This window comes from Cupressus sempervirens, chromosome 5 (genome assembly GCF_028749045.1).
Source record: "Cupressus sempervirens isolate cs-2001-9-10 chromosome 5, ASM2874904v1, whole genome shotgun sequence".
NCBI classification, from domain to species: Eukaryota; Viridiplantae; Streptophyta; class Pinopsida; order Cupressales; family Cupressaceae; genus Cupressus; species Cupressus sempervirens.
This window is the reverse complement of record NC_143122.1, coordinates 746279998-746291699: the sequence shown is the minus strand read 5'-3', so window position 1 is coordinate 746291699 and position 11702 is coordinate 746279998.

Below are 11702 nucleotides of genomic sequence, written 5' to 3'. Positions count from 1 at the left end.
TCTGAATAATCTTTTAGCTCACTTCCAATCCAATTCATTTTTCGTAACCAACAACTCTAATTTCCATTCGCTATGATTGCATAGGATGCAATTCTCGATAAATAGCCATTTAAATAAACTTGTAGAAACCAATTGCTTGCAAATTCGATGAAAGAACTTTAAGGAATTAGAACATTGGTGCCAGACAAATGAAATTAAGTTTGGCCAATGGTTATAATAGTTGGATTTGCATTTAATTCCTTAAACGATGACTATTTAAACTTTCCATTTATTTGCACTGAAAACATTAAGTTCCCAAAAAAACTCTTACTTTACTTATGTAAAGTGATATGACTAAAGGTCTTTGAATAACATAAATACTTAGCTTTGTAGGAAGTGCCTCTCTTTGCTTCAAAATCTGGAATAAGATATCTTTACAATACTAGCACATGTAGGAAGAGAAAGAAGCACTTAGCTTTTCCTCAACATTGTTTTCTTTTCATTTGGAATCACAACATGGGGAGTAATCCTTTTTCTAGCTTGCACACTCAATTCTTTGACTTTCCACTAAAGACTTTAACACTTCTTCTCCTTCATAACGGGTTCACATGTTAAGCACTTACTTTTTTTAAAGTATCTTTTTGGCATCTCCAAAGGATATTTGAATTTTGGATAACTTGACTTTGAATTCTCAAAACCTCCAGAAAAGAAGCCTGTTTTGTTCCTTCTAGGTGGAAAACTTCTTTCTTAGCAACATTTTCTAGATTGAGGCACAACCAACAATATTCAACCTTTAACTTGAACCTAATGGCCTTGAAATCAAATCTCAAGCATGTCTTACTTATTATGAGCCTTCTAGTAGTTCTTTCAATACTTATGCTCACATTATTTGATTATTTGAATTGAGATTTGGCTCAGGTTCATGAGGCTTCGAAAACAAAACAAAATGACTGCATTTCCATGAATGTGCAACAACAAAACATAATCTCATATTCCTTAGCAATATTTGATCTTATCTCCATAGATCTAAATTAGAAGAACCCTAGCCTCTATCCATAGCTTTGTAAGCCTTCAGGTATTGGCAAAAACAAATTCATGACCCTTTTAATTACTTTCCATGACTCCAACCTTCAGATTCGCAGATGGTGTAGTTCGTTTGATGGGGAAATCAATTCATCAACTCAAAATCTACGAGATATGCAATGTTAGGGCAAGATAGTAGGAAATGAAACTCATAACACTTACTTCTTATCTAGAGGATGCAAGATCAAACCCCAACCATACCTAAATCACCTAATCCTTGTATGTACCAAAAAAAATAGGAAACCCACATATAATGATTAAGTAAATGTATTACAATGAGAGACCTAGGAAAAGCAGATAAAAGAGTTCTTTGGGAAAGATGAGAAGTAAGTAACCTAAAACAGACTTAGGCACCTCTTACGAGCACTTTAACCAATGACCTCAACCTTAAAAGGGGAAGACTAAAACTTGGCAATAGCTAGCTTTGACTAGGGACTTATCCATTTACAAAAATGTCTAAAAAGGGACCTAAAATCTCTGGTTTCGTATAGCCGAAACAACAAAAATACAACAGGCAACTAAACTAAGCACACAACAAGAAGGAAAGCTAAACTAGGAAAGTAGGAAAACAAAGAAACCTACCTAGACTAACACTTACTATAGGGATTACCTACCCACTAGTACATTTGACCCCATTTTTAGACCAAAATTTTTGACCATCTAAAAAAAAGGGGTTAAATTGGTTGTTTTATGCAGGCAATGTATATAATTTTTTTAACTAGAACCCGTGTTGGTCAAAATTTTGACCAACATGAACTTACAGTTTCCAAAAGTTAAAAACAATGTATTTGTCACGCCCTAATTTCAATCTTGCGTGACCGGAAGGCTGTGCGGTTAATGTTTATCGTATACTGCATTTTGTGGCACCATTACATGCAGAGGAAGGGTTTGAAGATTACGTGCCATTAGCATTTTAATGTGTGAGTTCCAACAGCGTTTGGCAGCTTCAGTGCAACCTCTTCCGGAATAGTAAGGTTCTATCTCTTTTATATCTCCTTTTCATTGTTCAACACATCATCTTCAATGTGATTAGAATTTGTAACATATAATTTTCCTCAGGGGCTCCCACCTTACATGCCTTGCGTGGATGTTCTATTTATTGGTTTGGAAGTTTTCTTTTCACTGCTAGACACCTCTATTTTAAGTTGTGATCTTCTAGCCATTGGCTAGCTTCATGGTGGATTTCCCAACTACGGGTTTGATGCTTTGGATTGGCATGAAAGGTTTTCCAAAGCTTTAAGAGATGCAAGCTTTGATTCAAGTTGCCTCGATTTCAGGATGTCAACTAAAGCCTCTATTACATGTGCATCAATTAATGACTCTCTACGGCTGTCATCAAGATCAAATTTTGCAAGAGCTTTTTCCATTTCCAATTTTGATTCAGCTGACCCCCTGCAAAGGCAATCAACCACTGGCTTGCACCAGTTTTCCATCACCATAGCTTTAATGTTTTTCAGAGAGTCTGCTAGTTCATCTAACATTTGTTCAATTTCTATTCCCCTGTTTAAGCATCCATCACCTACATCATAATGAAAAAAGCTATTGAGATAGATGATAATGGATTCTTTGCTTCTCACAATTACATAATAATTTCTATTCAACACTTATCCATAAAATGAGAATCTGCCAGTTCAAACAAGCCTTCAAGCAATTGTGATACTGGTGGCCCCACTATATTGGCTTCTCTTTTGACTATAGCTCCTCAATTATTTAGTGCCTCTTTTCCCTATGTTTTGCTTTTAATTGTTTTCATAAAAATTAAGCTTGTAGAGTCTTCAAGAAACCATTTAGCCAATGGGTGAAAGAATGGAAAAATTATAGAAAAGAGACAGTTCAAAATAATTCACACAATTAAAACTATGCTAGAGTTTGTGTAAACTGATACAACAATTATGTACCCCATTTTCTTCAATACAGATTCTATTCACAAATAAAACTTATCTACATCAATTGTACCCTTGTTTATCCAATGTGCTCACAAGTTTGAACCTCTTCACATTGATGTTGGTGGCATTCTTCACGCTAGATCACTTAATGCTGATAAAGTTACAGACCCTTGCCAGTGTAGTCATGGGTTTTGTCTCTTTTAATGTGTAGAGAATCCTCTTTCATTAGATAAAAACACTCTTATGATCTCAAATCAACCCATCAATGTAGAGCAATTAGTCAGACCCTAGAGTGGGTCCGGCTATATGTAACAGATCACCAAGTTGGGATAACTCATCATCCTATTGAAGATATAATGCAGGGTGAAGGCTTGGATAATTTTGTTGATGCTCTTGTTTTAAAACAGGAAATGGATGCAATTGCATCTTTTATTGATACCTCTTGATACTGGTAAATTCTTCTCATAAATTTCATGACCAGGCTACAATTTTCAATAGTTCCAGCAATGTCTTGAGGATCAAATCAATTGGTTGGCACTAACTCGTATAATTCCACATTTTAAAGTTTTTGTAGCATTTATTGTATCACTAAATATTTACACTTTAATCAGTTAGCTTTGATGTTATGTTAATAATGGCATCAACTATGGTCTTATCATTTCTATTTCTGTCCTTGGAGACTCGAAAATGGAGGAAATGGAAATACTCTTTAAGATATAGGAAAATATAGTAAATAACTCTCCTGGAAACCCATTTCATGTCTTCAAGCACACAAATAATTTGATAACATTCACTTCTGTCAGTAAACCACCTATATCTGTAGATAGAAGTGAGAAAAACAAAATCGAAGGCCCCAAACCAACACTTTCCTTATTCGTAGGCAGATCTATGTGACCAGATTCTCTATAAGCCCTTTAGAAGAGGAAACACTTAGTTTCAACCATGGAACTAGACTAGGGAATGTACAGTGAGACAGGACTAGACCAAAAAAGCCAACAATCCATAGAATTAGAACACTACAAAGCAATAACCTCCGAACATGGAGAAATCTGATGCAGTTGTTCAAGGTTATTGGCACTTGCAATAAATGTTTTTGTATAAAATTTTAAACATGGAGAAGGTTAATATGGAATCCTTCTGCGGACCACAAGGGGCATCCTTCTTACTTAAATTTAAATGGTGGCAGAGTTTAGGGCAGTAAACATATGATAGTCCCCAATACAGGAAAAAAACCCTAATCCAGTAGTATATAGCCAGGCATATCTTACATCAATATAACTTCAACTTTTAGGGGATGACTACCAAGTTATTACATAGAAAGTTCCAAGAATGTTGATATATATAAAATATATAGATTTCTTCACTGAAACATAACTAGGACGGAGAACTCCTTAACAACAAATATGCCAGACAATAATCTAGACTGTAAAATCATTGTATGTGGGGAGTGTTGATGTGTGTTTTATGACCATATTAACCGTAGAATAAAATATTGGAGTATCTTATCCTCTCTTGATCAAAATTCCATGCATGCTAAGGTTGCAAGTAAGATCACACAAGTAATTTCCAATGTTCCTTGTAGGTTGCATAGGCTCAATGGTAAATGTGATATGTTGTAGGTTATGAACCCATAGTAGGTTATGTTCCCTATAGGTTTTCTAACAGTTTTATAGAACTAATTAACATCATTAGTTACATCTTGGGGTTTGATCCAATTTTCGTTCATTCTTAATCCTTGCAATTATATTTTTCAAATCCAGTTTCCATTTCTTTTCTTTTTTTTCTCTTCAATGTTAGTTTGTGTGAGTTTTGATGTTTTTTCTTCTTCTTCCTCAGTTTCATAGTTTAACTTAAAAATTTCCTACCTTTATCTATCTTCTTCTGTTCTATGACCTTAGCTTTCTTGGGTCTTGGGCCTTATGTGATGCAAAGAATCTACTCAGTGATTCAAATTTGCATGTTTCGTTATTCTTCTTTGCAAAAATCAAGTAGAGATTCACAAGAACTTTTAATTTGCTGATGACAATAATGTCTCCAATACAATACAATAGCTTAATTGTCTCACTCCTTTTCCAAATGTTGAATTGAGACTTAAAATATTTTGAACTTTGAGTAGTCAAAATTTAAATGGACTAAATGATAGTAAACAGATTGTAATGCAACTGACTACTTAGAACATCTTTCTATAATTGTTTCCCATCAAACAATAAACTCTTTCAGCAAAGTCCATTTCAAATTCATTATGTCCTGTAATTCTATCAGTATAATATAACCATTAAGATTTTCAATGGCATGGCTTCTTCAATGACATACCTCTGCAAAATGGATTGCTCTCAGGTCCCTCTGAATGGCATCACTATCATTACAAACACACATTCAATTTACATATTCTGACCAATCTAAAAATCCTTTCAATACAGTCTAACATCCATACAAATTACAAATGATATTTGTTCCCTTTTTAATTGTGATTGTGGCAACAAGTCTCTCGGCAACATTCAACCATCTTCCATTATCTGGCTACACTCAATCCAATATGCACAGACCGGTTTGTCTGGAACTGTTTTGGGTTTCAATGCATAAGAATGTTTAAGACTTAATCATTGCTTAATCAATTTTAAAGAGAAACCTGATGTATCACACTAGATTGCTACTATTCCCAAATTGGGACTATTTAAATCCGATGTAGAACTAAAATTGAATCTTGAAAAAGAAACCGGTATCATAAAGCATACCCGAATTTCATATTCAAACATTTAACTTCTTGAAACCAATAACCGATACCAAGAATTGACTTGGAGCAAAACAAAATTGAGATCTTTGAAATTGTATTGTAATTGGTGATGAATTCAATCATAACTCTCTTTTAGAATATTGTTAAACCATTTCATACTCATCGTGACCAGCCACCAAGGTAAGAACAGAGAAATTATAGATAGATTTAGTATCTTCAAACCAAATAGCAATTAGCGCAGGTTTTGAATATAATATAGTTCCATAAAATTTGTTTACTCCATCTATGATGATTCAAAAATTTAAGAACATAGAAATATGCATAAGAACAATGAAGAAAAAAAAGATCTGAACAGAATTAAATTCTACCATTATTCCATTCCTGATTACATTGTATCTCTACTTTCCTTGATTCTCAAATCTTCTCATACTACTACTATTCAGAAAAATTATATATATTCCTCTCAGGTTTCTTTAATTACATATAGCTAAAGATATTCAAAAGAAGGTAACCCAGTAACTAATTCTTAAAACTGACTTTTAACTTCCCACACCCGACTCATTATAATTCTAAATATATTAAAGATACTAGTAAAGTATCTTGGAGTTTATTCAAAACTCTTAACTTATAACCCCCAATTACATCATTAAATTAACTATATAAAACTAAGAATCATCCCAAAATTATTAAAATAATCATTTAAAGTGCATTAGAATCCTAGATCTTGAAAATAATTGGAATCTCTGGATGCCCCTGTATCATTATGCCTTTGCCTTCTTCCTTGTAGCTCTTGTAGGTCCCTATTTAGCTAGTTTTTCTAGCTTAGCAGTAGGAGGAGTCCGATCTCCTTGTAACCTTTTGAGGTTGAGGAATAACCTCAACTTTTATTGCCAAAATATCAGGTGTGTCTACCACCTCTACACTCTTCGTAATGTTGTCCTTGATTGGTTTTATGCTTGTGCTTCCCAATTGAACCTTTATTGAAACTTTGCTTCCCTTCTTCATCACTTCCCATTATTCTTTGATAATGCCCTCCTTTTTTCTAATATTTTCCACAAATTTCTCTACCTTCATTTTTCTAGATCATTTGTATAATTATTCCCTTGTCTAAATTTCTCGTTATAAGTCCCCCATATTTATGCTTCCTTATCTCTAGGTGAGACCAACATAACCTCAGCATGTTTTTCAAGAAATTCTTGGCTAACCTCATAACCAAGAATGGTGAATAAATATCTCTCTAGCATCAATAACCTCCATGCATGCCAAATTAGTTTCAACCATAAAGCAATTTATATCTGTATACTTCTCCACAACTAACCTAGGTATTGTATGCATATATTTCATCTCTATTTGAAATCCCTTGAACAAACCAAGCAGATCACAAATAATGTCACCTTTGTATTACATGTGGTAGTGCTTAGTTACCAAAGCATTTTTTGGTACATAATTAGTCGAAGCATGTGGGTGCATGTTTCTTTTCTTCATTACAAACACAAACATTTTAGTTTAATCCAATGGCTTTGCTCAATCGTTTATTGCTTAATCGTTTAATGTTAATGCTGATCATATGAGCCCTGTAATATCTAACGCCATAGAATTTTAGGGCCACCAGCCGACATCCCCACATTCCATATGAAATCATTTGAACATAGGGAGATCTCCAAAAAATAAATGATTTTAGAGATAACTAAAATAAATGTGAGTACTTCAAACTTATCATAAGAAGGAAATCACTTATTATTTTCTTTTTTACGTTATGGATGATTTCAACTTTCAACTTCACCAAAAGACCAAGGATGCGTTGAAATATTTCACTATTTTGAATGCAATTGTAGTCAATATATTCTAGGTTTAAATGTGTCAGATTATAGCAATTCTAATTTTTATAGATACATTGCTGGATATTTTTTGTGTAGATATTTTGTATTCAACATTTTGATTTTGTTGATAAGTTATCCTTCTCTAATTAACATACTCTTTCAGATGGAAATAATTAACATACATTGTCTATAAATCCACATTTTGCAAACATCTATGCCTTCTAGAAATTATAAGATCATTTTAGTTACATTTGAAAACAATAATCAAGAAAAACCATATGTGTAGATATAAACATTAATCACAAAATTTCCAATTTATTTGCAGATATATTTTCCTGTGAAGAAAGACCACACTTGACAATATGAACGCTGAACAAAATGAGACAATGGCTGCATTGTGGGCTCAGTTCCGAAGAAAACCTAATAAATGTTATTGTCCTTGCAAAAAGTGTAAAGGGTTAAAGACTCGAAGAATTCTAATCACAACAACCCAGAGTCATTGTAGGCAACATGGTCATGTTGAAGGGGGCCATGATTTTTGTCCATTGCTGAATGTGGATTTCATATTGGAGGAACATGGAGGTGTGAATATCCAAGCTGAGGATAACACTCTCATGGAAGAAGATGATAATGTGCCAGAGGACATGATTGAAGAAGATGGTATTGGGCCAGGTGATGAAGAGGCTCACAATGATGGTACTAGCGAATCTGATAATGATGATGAAGATGGTCTTGATATACCTTTACTTGAGAAGGCACACGAGCCCTTATACGAAGGCTCCCAAACAACTCTGCTCTCGACTATAGTGTTGTTGGTGAACTTAAAGGTTATGAATGGTATATCCAATGTAGCAATGTCACGTATGCTAAGGTAAGATCACCAAGATCACCATGTTGGAGTTGAGGAAAGCCAACTCCGAAGACGCCAAGATCACCTGCATGCAAAACCTGTCAAAGAGAAGCCATAGAAGGGGAGAGCATGGAGCAAGGGAAAAAACCCTAAACGGACATGAGAGCCAAAAATGCAAACACAATAAGAAATGTATTTACAATGAAATGACTTGATGTTGTTGTAATAATACAAAGAGGAGAGCTCGAATATAAAGAGCTCATGGAAGCTTGTAGAACAAGCTGGAAAGTGTTAGAAGATAAGTGTGACAACTAGAAGGGAACAAACTCCTGTGTTGTCACCAACTAACCACAACATGCATTAAATATAAAATATTAAATAAATGCATGACCTAAGTAAGCTTAAGCAATAGAATAAATAATTAATAATTAATTATTTACTCTAACACCCCCCCTTAAGTGCAACTTAGGGAAATGCCTTAAGCTCACAAAACTAAGATGAATGCAAAATGGGTCCCGGCAACGAGGCCATTTTAGGTACCCAAGTACAATGCAAGAGATGCTACCTCTGTAAATGGGGAAAGAGAGAAAACCATGTGGGAAAAACCCTCCCCCAAAAAGAGGTAAGAACCTAGTGAAGAACTGAAGAAGTCTCCAACTAGGGAAATTGTCCCCTAAAACAGGAACAAAGAGTGATCATGAAGAAGTAGCATCACTGAAGCATGAAAAAGCCACAAAACTGTCAAACTACTAATCTGAAGAAACCTCCATGGAAGAAGAAGGCATGAACTGAGCATGTCTATATGGTAGATGATCCATCTCACCGAAATGCATAGGTAGCCAGCCACTGCAATCGCCTTGTATATAGGATCAACCACTGAATACATAGTTCACACTATCAAACCATCGAACCACGGATGCATTAGAAAAATAGCATAAACCCCCCCTTAATGCAAACAGGGTGTGATGACAGGCAACTGAGAAGGTGAGCCAAATCTCCTGCAAACAAACCAAGAACGAGGAGAGAGGAAAAGAAGTACAGACATCGATAAAGACACGGTCTAACTGACTCTACATGGGGCTAATGTTGTGGAAGGGACGCTCACTTGAAAAAGGGAGAATGCCTAAAATAGCAAACAAATAATCCCCCCCATGGTGCTTTATGAAATAGTGCATGCATAGCTGACTCAAAACAACGTTCATGACTCCCGAAATACAAAAGTGACAGTTTATCTCAGCGTGAGAATAAAAAGTGCTTCAAAATGATAGCTACAATGATTAGAACTAAAAAAGAGCTAAACCAAAAGAAAGTACAGTCGAAAAGAAAGAAAACCATGCCAAGAAAATGATCCTCGGGCCTAAAATACTCAAAATATCCACCATAGAGAAAAAATGCCAAAACTATGATAGAAAGAGTAGAGGCCAAAAACTAAAGGCAAGGACTGCATTTTTGAAAAGGTGACAAAACCAGCTTTCCAAAAATATAAAGTTTTCAAAAAACTGACATGGGACGCAAAAGATATGCATGCCGAAGTCAAAATAAGGACTTCAGACTTTGACTAAAAAAAGGCAATAAAAAAGAATTAAAACCAAAAAATACCTACACCAAAGTCTTTGTCTCAGAACCAGCTTTCTGGCGCTTCTTTCGGATCAAAAAAATACCTCAGTATGCAAAAGTTATGGCCAAAAAACCACAAGTAGGTCCAAAAGTGAATCAGGAGAGGTGCAATAAAGGGTGCTGATGTAGCGATGACGTCATGCTGATGTCAGAAGTACCCGAGTTTAAAATTGACGGTTTGGTGGCCGTCGCAGCAAAAAAGAGTGCCACGTGGCAAAACTGACGTGGTGGGTCCACGTGGAAAGGTGCCACGTGGCGCCCAGGCCACGTGTCACCCCCGCAGTGGCTGCAAAGGTGTTGACGCGGCTGCAGAGTGGTCTGCACAGCTGGCGGGCGGAGGCGGCTGTAGGGCGGCAGAGGCAGGTTGCGCCGTTGGGGGAGGTGGCAGTAGAGCAACGTCGGAGGATGAGCCACCGGCGGACGGGAGGCGGCCGGACCGCGGTGGAGCCCGGGTGGCGCTGCCTGCTGCGACCGCTGCGGGCTGCACGCGGGTGGCGCTGCGATTTGTAAAATTAAAACGCAATAAATGCCCTGTTTTTCGTCCGTACGGCCCTGAAATGAAATTTTTTTGCCTCCCGGAGCTCTGTCTCCAAATTCGACAAGTTTTATATGAATCCTGACTGCAAACGGCCTTCCGGATCCATTGGTGATGTCCGTTTGGGCTGAAAATGCTCCAAAAATTTGCTGACCCCCTGATTTGAAGAAAAAATACACAAACAAACTAGGGTTTGTGACTTCAAATCATGGCTTCAAAATTCTTCAACAAAGCTGCAGCAGGAAGGCTTTGATACCATGTTGGAGTTGAGGAAAGCCAACTCCGAAGACGCCAAGATCACCTGCATGCAAAACCTGTCAAAGAGAAGCCATAGAAGGGGAGAGCATGGAGCAAGGGCAAAAACCCTAAACAGACATGAGAGCCAAAAATGCAAACACAATAAAAAATGTATTTACAATGAAATGACTTGATGTTGTTGTAATAATACAAAGAGGAGAGCTCGAATATAAAGAGCTCATGGAAGCTTGTAGAACAAGCTGGAAAGTGGTAGAAGATAAGTGTGACAACTAGAAGGGAACAAACTCCTGTGTTGTCACCAACTAACCACAACATGCATTAAATATAAAATATTAAATAAATGCATGACCTAAGTAAGCTTAATCAATAGAATAAATAATTAATAATTAATTATTTACTCTAACACCCCCCTTTAAGTGCAACTTAGGGAAATGCTTTAAGCTCACAAAACTAAGATGAATGCAAAATGGGTCCCGGCAACGAGGCCATTTTAGGTACCCAAGTACAATGCAAAAGATGCTACCTCTATAAACGGGGAAAGAGAGAAAACCACGTGGGAAAAACCCTCCCCCAAAAAGAGGTAAGAACCTAGTGAAGAACTGAAGAAGTCTCCAACTAGGAAAATTGTCCCCTAAAACAGGAACAAAGAGTGATCATGAAGAAGCAGCATCACTGAAGCATGAAGAAGTCGCAAAACTGTCAAACTGCTGATCTGAAGAAACCTCCATGGAAGAAGAAGGCACGAACCGAGCATGTCTATATGGTAGATGATCCATCTCACCGAAATGCATAGGTAGCCAGCCACTGCAATCGCCTTGTATATAGGATCAACCACTGAATACATAGTTCACACTATCGAATCATCAAACCACAGATGCATTAGAACAATAGCATAACCCCCCCCCTTAATGCAAACGGGGTGTGATGACAGGCAACTGAG